This window comes from Mesocricetus auratus, unplaced genomic scaffold (assembly GCF_017639785.1).
Source record: "Mesocricetus auratus isolate SY011 unplaced genomic scaffold, BCM_Maur_2.0 Super-Scaffold_100006, whole genome shotgun sequence".
Classification (NCBI taxonomy): Eukaryota; Metazoa; Chordata; class Mammalia; order Rodentia; family Cricetidae; genus Mesocricetus; species Mesocricetus auratus.
Genome location: NW_024429190.1, coordinates 74,587,232 through 74,599,851, shown reverse-complemented (window position 1 = coordinate 74,599,851; position 12,620 = coordinate 74,587,232). Strand labels below are relative to the sequence as shown.

The following is a 12,620-nucleotide window of genomic DNA, read 5'->3' as shown; positions in this document are numbered from 1 at the left end:
GGGGCTACGCGTTTGTTCTCGGGTCAGCCTGATCTACATAGGGAGACGCCACCCAGAAATCCAAAAGGGTCACCGAAAGGCTGGGATGGTTAGCGTCCACCACCACGTCAGATGCCTACTGACTCAGGTTAAATTAAAAATTGGCAATAGAAAGTCTCCGGAGTAACCTCAGTCAGGCCAGAAAACCATCGAGGAGCACCCGGACAGATAGCTCCCCGCTCACTTCCGGTTGCGCACTTCCGGCGACGCTACACGAGCTCCCACCACGCGAGACTTTCGGTACCGCAGCATCGCTGTGGTTCGGCGGCTGCGCTCGCTCATGCGGCTGGAGGACCGGTAGCGATGCTCCCCGGAGACTCCCCGGGACCGTGGGCCTCCTCAGAGCAACTTCCGGCCATCCTGTCCCGTGGAGCTCCCGCGACACCTCTCGTCGTGGCAAATGCGGTGACGCCCACGTACTGGGCAACAGGACCGGAAGGGCGGACTTTGACTGTGGGGCCTCCTACCCATCCTTCCGTAGGCGCCGCCCTCGACGTGCCTAGCCAATCGAAAGCCACGTCCTGTCGCAACAGCCAATCGGAGAGGCCCGGAGCCTTTAAGGGCCTCCGTGGGCCGCAGCTTTGCCTCTGTCGCCGCTCGGAAGTTCTTTTGTTCGCCCTCTGTGTTGTTTCTGGCGTCTGCACCTGCTCGCGTGCCATCCGTCGCCATCGCCCTTTAGGCCAGTATAGTAATGGGTAGTAGAGAGGAGACCTGGCCTTGGCGATGGTGGCGCGCGCTCTGGATGACCGATCGGAGATCGGCGCCAGGGCCCGGGTAGGGACAGTAGTGTTGCGGACCGCGCAGGGACAGAAGAGTGATTTCAGCCCTTGCCTCGTGCATTCCTTTGTAGCTGGCTGGATGCATTTGGAGGTGGCCTGGCGCCATGTATGCGATACCACACGAGCTTGACCGAGCGTGCCACGCTATCATAGATTAGCGAACCATTTGCTTCGATGAGGTAAGATCTCTTGGGCCCTCGCAGCCTCCAGTGCGGTGGCCGCTGCTCAAGAGCGGAAGCATAGAGAAAGGAGGGCGGATATTTTTCGGGGTTGGGAGTGGACCATCGTGGATAGCTTTCGGGATTGAGAAGGTTTTAGAACAAAACAAGTTACCTTTTACACTTTCCGGAATGAAAAAGCCGGCCAGCTGAAGGCGTAGTTTATTGTCGTTCTCAAGGAGATCCTTGCGTATTCATTAGCTCTTTTCTAAATCGTGTTGTAGGCCAGCTGTAGAAGCATGTGACGTTTCATTGCTTAAAGAGAGCTCATGAACCTGGTGCTGGGGCAGGCATGGCGTGAGCGTTTGCTTGCCCGGTTAAGATGCTGGGCCTTGCATCAGGTTTTGCTTTTTTAAGTGAGTTATTCCCCTCCCAGTTAACAGTGTGTAGTCTCACAGAAGCAGCTTTCAGGACATGTTTCAGTATTGCAGTACTGCGATTCAAAGCTATCATCACCCTATAGAGACACCTTTTTTTTTTCTGTAAGCCCTAACTACTTGTTCTGTCGCTTAGGACCGACTGCGCGCCCCCAGTGGAGTGCTTTGACTAAGCACAGTTAATGTGGTTGGTTCTGGAGATTGAATCCAGGGCTTCATGAACACTAAAAAGTACTCTAGTACTCTAGCCCAAAGGATCTCCATTCTTGTTCACTTTGTCCTTAGAAGCAATTCTGTCCATATGGATTACATGCTCTGTATATTCCAGATAGATGGTACATAGGATTCTTGTGGCTGGCTTTTCCTGTAAATTGTTGAGTTTACCCTTCATGTTGCTGCCAAAGTGTAACCTTGTTTTCTTCTCAGGTTCCTGCCCCCCCCCCCCCATTTGCTACCAAGCGAGAGTAAAATTTCCATTTTTGTCACATGTTTATAGGTGTGAAGGGGTAGCTTTGTAGTGCACCTGCACCCTCTCCCCAAAGAAGCTTGTAAGAAAGAAACCTATGAGAAGCAACTTGAGGCAGGTGAATCCAAGTTCCCGGCCAGCCTGTCTCACAAACACCCAAAGATGAATTTCTTTTCTTGGCACGTGCTGTAATGTATGTTTCAGGTAAGGGAAGTCTTAACATAGCCTGTGGGGAGGGCATTTGACCATCTGGCATTGCATAAAATTTTGGGATCAGTTTGTAGCATAGTGAGCTAACAAGCTGTGCTCATTGAACGAGGACTAGTGGGATGGCTCTGGTGAGAAGGCCTCATGTCACGATCAGTCTCACCCCATCCACGTAAAGGAGGGAGGGACAACTGCTCAGCCCAGCTCACAAGTAGTCACACAGACTAGCTGTGAAAACTAGTTAGGCTTCTCCCTAACTAGTTTCTGTCTCATGTCGCCTGGAGACTCCACCCTTCTTCCCAGCATTCTCTGTCCTAAAAATCCTTCCTAGCTATTGGCTGTTCTGCTTCTTATTAAACCAGTTGGAATTATACATTCAGTGTACAACGGTTATTCCACAACAGAACTGATTCAACATTTGAATCACGGGACATGTGTGCCCTCCCCACAAGACAGTAGAGCAATTTTTAAAGCCGTAGTAATAACAAAAATCCTCATTTCAGGAAGATGAAGCATTTGTCCGAGGATTTATGGAGAGTGATGAGGCTGGAGTGGACTTGAGAACGTGTGGAAGCTAGTCTGGGCTACATAATTAGTTATGTTGCTGGTCTTGCAAAGGGTTTGTTTCCAGCATCTATATAGCAGTTTGCAGTCGCCTGTAACTTCAGTTCCAGGGGATCTAGCACCTGGCCTCTGGGCATTGATCATGCAGGTAGTACAGAGATGAGAGCTATAAACTAGAAAGGCTTTTGTGTACAGGTTACAATTGAAATTTTGAGAAACGATTAGTACATAAATACCTTTGTTACAAGTATGGAGGGCATGATGTGCTGGCGGGTGCTGTGACATCTTTTTGGTTTTTCGAGACAGGGTTTCTCTGTGGCTTTGGAGGCTGTCCTGGAACTCGCTCTTGTTGACCAGGATGGCCTGAAACTCACAGAGATCCACCTGCTTCTGCCTCCCCAGTGCTGGGATTAAAGACTCAGTTCAGCTGAGGATAAAACATACAAATAGGCCTGTGGGGCCATCTCATTCAAACCACCTAGGCTAGAGGGTTTCAGAAGTACGATAGGATACTAAATGAAGGAGGGGGATTCAGCTGAGCAGAAGGCCAGGTTAGCACCTGCAGGGCTTAACTGGGAACTGCTGCTGTGGATCTCCTAGAACAGGTCTGACTCACTGCTGAATGTTCCTGATCTCTCATCTGGATTTTGACGACATCCCTGTGATTATTAATTACAAGTGGGGAGCTGCAAAACGTTTCCATGTCATAGACCCAGAGGTGTCTGCCCCAGATACTCCGATTACTTGCAGATCTTCATCATGTGGGTTTGGTCTCTCCCTTTTCCTCTAGTAGCTTCATATCCGATGATTAAACCTTTCACTGCTGTTCACATCATGAGCCGCTGTGATTACTGAGGAATTAATGAGGATATGTAAGCTCTGCTAAGTGCACTGTTGCAACAGGCAATGTCCTTTGTTTGGTGAATTAAAAAGGAAATCTCTTTTTCAGGCATCATGTTCTTGGTGAGTTTGGAAGAGATGTGGCTTTGGAAGATGACGTGAAATACACAGGAAAGGTATAGTCCTGTTTTGTGTGTTAAATATTCTTGGAGATGCAACTGACCTAAAATAGATTATGCAAGTAAAACTAGAATTCTAAAGGCATGATGAAATCTTACAAATTTTTGGAAGAGTGACAAAATTTTTTATTTGTGTACGTGCTGGTGTATGGAGGTTAAGAGAACTTAATTTCTTCTGTGACCTTAGTCTCAGGTATCCAACATGGGTCTTTATGTTTGCACGACTTCTCACAGTGGCTCTATGCTGGCTTGGTTGGAGGGTTACTGCTGTGCTGTGCCTGTTGCATATCTGCTCTGTGGTCGGATTCCTGGCTAGTTCTCTTAGCACGCCCCATGTGTCCTGCTGTAACTCGATAGTCACAAGCTTTCCTGCTGCTTTTCTTTGTTCTAGGCTTAGATTGTCCTAATCCTCTAAACTTTTACATTTTCCTTTCTGGATGTATGAATTGAGCCTCTTATTAAAATAAAGTCAGTGTTTCAAAGTGAGAAAAGGTTACTTTCTCTCTGCGTCAGGGACTCAGGGATATAGCTAGGTATCATAGGCTTATTGATTGTCCTGACTTGAGAAGAGTGCGTCAGCTTCCAGACTCACGTGCTAACTTCACACGAACCTCTTTATGGCTGTAGCTGCTGGTGTTCCCTGAGGAAAAGGCCAACGTAGAAGAATGTCTTTTAAAACGTGGTTTAGGAAGTCTGCTGTATCTGATTGTTACAGAGGCTGTAAAAGGTCAGGGCAGTATCTTATTTAAGATCATAAAAGTTTCCATTTATTTGATATTTAAGCATTTGGATGTAGTATTTGAATCTGGTAAATGAATATAAGAGTAAGTAATTGAATCCTTTCTTTTTAAAAACAAAAAAACCCTATTTTTCCTTGTGAACCAAATTCATGTGTGATACCTGAGGCCAAAAAGGCCCATTAGATTCCCCCTGGAACTGTAGTTAGAGGTTGTGGGCCATGTGACTGCTTGGCATCTATGTCTCAACTGAGTCAGCCCGGTCCCCCATCCCACACCCTTCTCTTCTCTCTTGCTGTGACTGTCCCAGAACTCAATATGTAGACTAGGGTGGCGTGAAAAGTTCCTTGTTGGTCCATCCCCCATTTCCTCCTAATTTTGGGGGTAGCTGGTAGGAACTAGACTAATACAAAATTAGCTATCTTCATGCTTAGTGTATTTTGGGGTGGGACTATGGCTCAGTTATACAAATATTTAACATTACTGATGTGTTGACATTTCCCTCAAAGCTTGATGTATGTACAGTGTGGTACTTGTCCTTCCTTGCTGCTTATTTGAGCCTTCCTGGGCACTGGATTCTCTTCATGAACAAGATGGACTCATGAAGGAACTCCCTGTTCTATAGAACACTATTAATCGCGTTCTTTAAAGGGACAGAACTGATGGAATAGATGGCAAGGTGAAGTTACTAGGGGGCCTCAGACCAGCATGTGTACAGGCAGACCATTCTTACATATAATGTAAGATGATTAATGAGTAAATATGTAACACTTAAAGTACAGAATAAGTGGTTTTATTACATATTTCCATTTCAGATAATTTATTTTTGTCATTTTGTTTTTTGCTTTGGAGGTGTCCTGGAACTTGCTCTGTGGCCTCAAACTCACAGAAAGACATTAGAGAATTGGTGCTTATTTACATTTTAAAGGGCCAGGCAACAGAACAAAACATACCTCCAGTAGAGTTTAAGAATAAAGCAAACACATGGTAGTGATTAGTTTTCTCCTGCTGTTCACAGCACAACTTGTGATTAATGATGTATGTGAGGATTTTTTTTGCAAAACCATGACTTTGTGTAATTTCTGTGTTTGTCTATTTTTTTGTAGGAAAGAAGTAAAAGGATGTTTTACTTGAGTGTGCCATTTGAAAGTTCATTCAGTAATTTGAAGATTTATATAAGGTAAGGGATTTTTTTAAGTTATTAGTCAGGAACTTCTAAGTTCCTAGGCTGTCTTCAGTTCCAATGATGCTTCAGCCTTTCAGGTACCTGGGATTTCAATGATTGCAGGGTTGGTTTTTCCCTAGATCCCCTCTTATGCATAGAAAAACCTTGAGGGGACACAAGCAGTAGGTAGGACATTGCTAGTATCAGTGTAGCCAAACCTTTGGCTGTGTAAGGGCTAGTAACTGTTCTGCCCTGGTGTCATCCATATTGTAACTTAAGAAGTGGGGTGGGAGAGGAACACCCCATGGAGAGGGTTTTTTTTTTAAATGGGGGAAGGAGTTAAGAGATAGGAGGATGGGAGGTAGGCAGAGCTCTTTTAAAAGGGAGCACAGTGAATATGCACAGGTGGTGCTCTTAGTGGCTGTAGCTGAGGGCATATTCTGTCAGGACCCCAAGGATAGGCCAGTACAGATGCCTGAATACTAACAATCCATACCTGGGCATCTTTATATGTGGGAGAAAGCTTATGTGTAACTCCTCCAATAAGACCTCACCTCTGGTAATTGGATTAGGAACCATTGCTGGAATGGGTATGGGTGTAGAGCTCTAGCCTCTTCAACCTCTTAGCATTAGTTTTTGCTAATGACCATGCCAGACCAAATGGACTGGTGTTTTACAAATGGGCCTAGAGGGAGGGAGCTAGACCTGACTGCTGAAGGGGGACACTAACTTTCTTAATGAAGAATGCCATTCTGTGTAAACAAGTCAGGAATAAGCAGGTATGACCTGACAGTTCAAAGGGGAGACAGGAACTAACACCCTTTCCTGATAGCACTCCTGTTTGCCTGCATCCTTAGTATGCCATCCTGATTCGTTTCTTCTCACCTACAAAGCATAAAACTCTAGGTTCTTCTCACGATCAGTGAATATGTAAGAAAATTATGCCTTACAAAAGAGGGCACATTGGGAGCTGGGTGATGGTGACTCACACCTTTAATCCCAACACTTGGGAGGAGAGGCAAGCCGATCTCTGTGAGTTCAAGACCAGCCTGGTCTGTAAAACTATACAATCAAAAGGGGAGGGGGCACACTGGAGTTAGTGAGAGAGAACACTAGAATCACTTAGGAAGCAAAACCATAATCTGTGAAACCTTTGTTTCTACCAGTGATGGAAAAGTAAGAAGACCTATACCAAACAGCCTATAAATGCTGCAAACCAGTCTCTTGGAGATGCTTCCCCAAGAGCATGTCAGTGCAAGTAAACACTTATCATTCATCCTGCAGGGCTTGCTCAGACTGGTGTCTCTCTTTCCTGCTAAGGAAAGTGCTCCTCACACAAGCCTGAGGACCTGAGCTAAAATTCCTGGGGCCCATGAGTGGAAGATGAGAGCGGACTCCTGAAAGTGTCTTCAAACTACACATACACAATAAGAAAAATCAACATAGTAAAGCTGAAACATTAGAATGCTGCTGTTTTATTGAAATGGAAACATGGTACAAGTGATTATGGAACAAATTCATTCAGCACCTTCTGACAGTTTTGTACAAAACTTTACCCTCTTCTAAAATGAGAAAGCAATTAAAATCTTTCATTTTCTTTTGTAAAAGTTTATTTCTGATGGTATGTTGCGCAGTTGTGAGCTGCCTGAGGTGGGTGCTGTGAGCAACATGCTCTCACACGTACCGTGTCATTTCTCTCCCCCAACTTTTGTGAATTTGAAATCATCTGTATTTTGGGAAAAAAGCAAAAGGGAGCTGTGCTGTAATGTGACTGTTGCCAGTGAAAATGAACTAATGTCTGTTGCTACCTGGTCGAGGGCTAGCCCAGACATAACCTGTTGAGAAGTGTCCTCGTTACATTTCAGGAACCATGCCAACTAGGGTGGCTGCCCAATAAAACTGGGTAGTTTGTCTTCACAGATCCAATTCTACTGCTGTCTGACTGATTCATTTTTTTTTAGTATACTTAATAAACATCATTTTCTACTATTCTGACTTGGGTAAGTTCTTTTACTACCTGCTACTCCAAACCATAGCGTTTGGTGGCCCAAGAAGGGGAGTGGAGAACTCAAAACTCAGAATTAGGACTCCCCTTTTAGTTTCCTTAGCTAGGAGTCCTAACTCCTTCATGGCCTGTGGTCAGGGCAACATTGGCTTTGAAAGGTGCCCAGATGTTGTTACCATCACTCCTAAGGTTTGGGGGCCAATGCCCCTGGCCTTTGTAGGAGAATGTTGCTGGTAGAGTCTGCTGTGTCCAAGGGTTAAACTGCCCTGCCTTTGCTGGTAGAAGACCTTCCTTTGTCAGGCAGCATATCCAGAGCAAATCTGCACATCTTTACTTTCTCAGGCTTTTCTGGAGTTGGCAGCCCAGCCACTGAGAAGAAGCAGGATAATCTGGTTACCCTACTGAGGCTATATCTCCAAAACTCATAGTTTTTGTCATCCTAGGATTTCTTCATGACATCTGATCCAAGAACTGGGAAACCTTAGGTTTCTTGTTATTTAGCTCTTGTCAGGAGTTTTCAGTAAGATGAAACCATCCTTTAGGGATTGTACCAGCTCAGCCTGAAAAGGCTAGAGGACTGAGAAAGACAAAAAGATAATAGAGTTTAAAGGTTTGGGCCCTAATAGTAATTAGGGTCACTTTAATACCCTAGGGGTCAGGCCACTTCTATTGTAGACTCATTGAGATGTTTCTGGAGTTTCCTTAAAATACCATCATGTTACCACTGGGTGGCGGTGGCTGGCGCAGGCCTTTAATGGCAGCACTCCAGAGGCAGCTGGATCTCGGTTCCAGGCCAGCCCTGTCAACAGAACAAGTTCTAAGACAGCTTCTAGAACCCGGGCTGTGTTGGCGTACGCCTTTAATGGCGCACTCCGGAGGCAGAGGCAGGCGGGCTGCTGTGAGTTAAGAGACCAGCCTGGTCTACAATAGCTAGTTCCAGGACAGTCTCCAAAGCCACAGAGAAACCCTGTCTGGAAAAAATAAAACTGTCTCAGAAAACCAAAAATAAAGTGCAACAAGCTTTTCCCCACAATACAAACTTAGGTCCTAGGTCTGGTTATTTTCCTATTAACAGGCTGCTTGATTATGTTCCTTAACTCATTGAGCAGTGCCATAAAAACTTTGTTTTCTTGAGTTTCAGCCCAAACTGGCCTTAAACTCACCAAGTAGCAGCTGAAGATGATTTCAAACTGGTCTTTGCGCCCCTACCTCCCACGTACTGGCATAGGCTTGTGATACTATGCCCATCTCTTAGAAATTTTAAGACTCCTGTTTAGCCTCTTTCTCTTTGTTGTACCCCTGAATTACTCATCTGTATTTAACAAAAATCAGTGAAGCCTTAGGGTTCAACAAAACAACCAGCTGTAGAATTTGTTCTTCCTAAGGTGCCATCTTTCTGGTCACACTTGGCCCCTTGAAGTCAAGGTGCATAATGAGCCCCATACCAGTCTTACCAGCTAGATAAAAATCTATTTTAAAGGGCCTCCCAACAGTCTTGTCAGTCTGAGGGAATTTATTGACCCAATCAAACCTGGGAAGAGTAGTTCTCACTAGAAGTCAGACACTCTAACTCCACTTCATATACTTGGAACTACACTATGATAATCCTACTATAAACAGGTCTGACCAATGAAAATCTCCAAACCTGAAAACTGGGCACCCCAGCTTCCCCAAACCCAAATAGGCTCAGTCCTAAAAGCATGTAAGTTAATTGGGGGTCTAGGTTAGGACCCCATTCAACCTACACTGGGCTGGAACTTTGTATATTCTACCTTTGGCTCCTAGGAGCTGCCTTGTGCTTCCTTTTCCAGACATTTCCGGAGGCGTTTTTAAATAATCTGGACTATTTGTTGAAATCCTGAGGACCCTGTGTGCTTCCTTTGCCAGACTGCACTATCTTTACTCCTAACCCACAGGACACAAGTAGCCTGGCACCTGTCCTTCCTGGAATTTAAGTCAGGAAAATGTACCCTTATTGTGTACCCCTGTCAGAGTGAAACCTGGTCCTGTTTATTGTTGGGACCTCAACCCTTACCATAGGCACAGAAGTGGGCTTCTGGACGCCACTATTACTGCCCCTAATCTCCCTGGGACTTAGAAATAATTATTCTACCCCAAGAACTTTTAGCAATATAGCAAATCCAATTGAAAGCAACAGTTAAACAAAAGGACATCCCCCCATCATAGCTGTGGTTCCTTAAGATCTGCTCAAGATCAAGCCAGCCAACATTCTAGCATGGAGGGGGGAGCAGGGGAAGTCTCACAAGCCTCCACGCTGAGGAACTAGACAACTGAGGGTTGCTGAGGGAGTCAGTTTTATTTAATGCTTTGTCCCTTGGTAGGTTGGCCATGCTCCAGTGCATGACCCCACACCTGTTCCTGCCTTGCCTTACCATGGTAATGGATTGTGACCTGTACACCAAATAAATCCTTTCCTCATAAAAAGAGAGCAGCAGTTACATTGCACAGCTTAACTGCAGGGACCCCACCCTGTTATAGGAAGAATATTGCTCGTGTATCAGCAAATCTTGAATACAACTGAAACTTCAAAACATCAAATGCACTGCTCAGAGATAACCATCCTAGGTAGCTTTCTGTCAAGGACCACTTATGGCTGTTTGCATCTTATATCTGATCCTTATTTATTTTTATTTTTTTAAGTCAGCACACAATAGGCTCCAGTTTGATGTTTTCAGGTTCCTATATTTTTTGACCTATTTGTCATATTCATCTCTAGGATCCAGCGATTTTAGGCCCAGGTGACTTTCAACATGGATTCCAGCCAATATCCTCAAAGAATGAATTAACAGTAGGCCCTTTCAAATGGGCCACGAGGATTTTCTTGACAGTCATTCTCAACTGTCCCTTTATGACTGCTCTGTCATCCCTTGACAAGTCAATGGGAAGTATGGGCAGTGTTAAGATTTCATGCAGGGGTGGAGGCATGGCCTGGGGGTTAAGAGCTAATAATGTTCTTTCAGAAAAACCAATTTCCATTCCCAGCACCCACAAGGATGAACTGACACCTCTGGCCTCTACAGGTGCCTATGTTCAGTATCCACTCCACCCATAACTAAAAATAAATCTTTGAAAAGAAAAAAAAAACCAATTCCTGCTGCCTGAAACTCCAGAAGAGACCTCCTAAACTGCCACAATTGTCCTAGAACAGGCCTCTAGGTGTGTAGGACATGTGACAGCAATGCCACGGAGACCAGCTCTTGTACAGAGAATGTGAACCAGTTGAGTTGGACTTGCTCTATTTACATCACAGGATCCAAAGAGCTGTGTGTGGCAGGCATTTCTGCTACTGCTACTGCTCCCAGAGAATTTTACACCTGTGACCCCACATGTCACATGGGGGTGGGCTACCATTTCCTCAGGCAGTAAACTTGAAGTAAAATACATATGTGAGGCACTGAAGGTGAATTAACAACATTTCCACTTTCTGGTACTTAGGACTACTGGCTTGTGGCTAACGATGGAACAGAACCTTGTGTATGCTGTGCAGAAGCTCTCATAAGTATATCCTCGGCCTGTAGGGACAGGGTATCACCATGTAGTTCAGGCTGGCTTCACACAATCCTGCTTCTGCCTCAAATTCAAGCTTGCTCATAGTTTGGGCTCAATAAAGAAGCATTACTTGGTGGAGTGGTGGTGGCACACGCCTTTGATCCCAGCACTCAGGAGGCAGAGGCAGGCAGATTTCTGTGAGTTTGAGGCCAGCCTGGTCTAGATCAAGTTTCAGGACAGCTGAGGCTGCACAGTGAAACCCTGTCTCTGAAAAACAAAAACAAGAAAGAAAAAAAACCCTTTATTTTAAGGAAGCTAAGAAAAGAGTTGGTGTGGTTAATAAGTAGTTAGGGGCCCTCAATCTAGTACAGTCCAGGTGCTAATGTGTTATAGCAAGTGGTTTTCCTGTGGCTTGATTTCACTGATTAAAATAATGCCTCCTTAATTAAAAAGTAGCCGGAGGCAACACATCTATAAAGATTGCAGGCTCTAAGGAAGATAGTAACATCCCTTTATTTGAAGTGTTTAGGACCATAGGAACGCAGCCTCGTTTGTTTAAAAAATGAATTTCAGCACCCAATTTCTGTTTGCTTCACTTGTTTTATGTGTCGAGTGCCCATTGTGTATGTAGGTGCCCCACGTACATTGCTGGAAGCCAGAAGAGAGTGTAGGACCTTCTGGAACTGAAGTTACAAATCGTTGTGCATTGCCTTATGGTGCTGGGAAATAAACCCACATATTCTGCAAAAGCAGCAAGTGCTCTTAACAGTTAAGTCGTGTCTCCACGACTTCGATATCATATATATGTGTGTGTGTGTGTGTATTGTTGTTTTTTGTTTTGTTTTTCGAGACAGGGTTTCTCTGTGTTGTTTGGAGGCTGTCCTGGAACTCTGTAGACCAGGCTGGCCTTAAACTCACAGAGATCCACCTGCCTCTGCCTCCCGAGTGCTGGGATTAAAGTTAGCGTGCTCCACCAACGCCTAACTGCTATCATATATTTTGCTTTGCTTTTTGAGCAGGCTCTCCTGCAGTGCACGGTGACCTGTCTGAACTATGTAGCCTTGAATTCCTCCTCTACCTCCTGAGTGTGGCCTTATCCATGAGCTGTGAAGCCCAGCTCAACACCCATTTCATTCTTCTCTTTTGCTCCACAGATCGGCTTCTGCTACACTTTTCAATTACCAGATTATACTCAATTGAAAATATCTAATGGCTCGATCCTTTCTCTCTCTCACTCAAACACACAAGGCAGCTTCACTTTTCAGTTACTAGTTTATACCCCTAATTTAAAATATCAACTGCTCGAAATCTGAAAGGCACACACACAAGTTTCAAATTAGGGTGCCACTTTGTCCCAGTGGCCTAGGGCGAATGCTAATAGGTCTAAATGCCACGGACAGATATTGAAATATTAAGGCTACCAACTGCATTTGATAGAACTCACAGGATCTAAGACTCTGTACTACAAGTAATCCCTTTGGGTGTGCGATAAATTCACGTACATTCTCAAAAGACAAACGCAGGCCGCACGGCT

At 44.9% G+C, this 12,620-nt stretch overlaps 1 long non-coding RNA gene across 2 annotated transcripts; it reads left to right on the top strand.

Moving 5' to 3' along the window:
• Positions 1–534: 534 nt before the first annotated feature.
• Positions 535–7,560, top strand: LOC106021629. 2 transcript variants are annotated; one of them, XR_001196848.3, is made up of 5 exons: positions 535–997; positions 1,910–2,083; positions 3,600–3,666; positions 5,513–5,586; positions 6,856–7,560. It is a non-coding gene; the product is annotated as an uncharacterized LOC106021629 (long non-coding RNA). The 2 variants fall into 2 exon arrangements; XR_005877843.1 differs by having other exon boundaries at positions 5,513–7,560.
• The last annotated feature ends 5,060 nt before the right edge of the window (positions 7,561–12,620 follow it).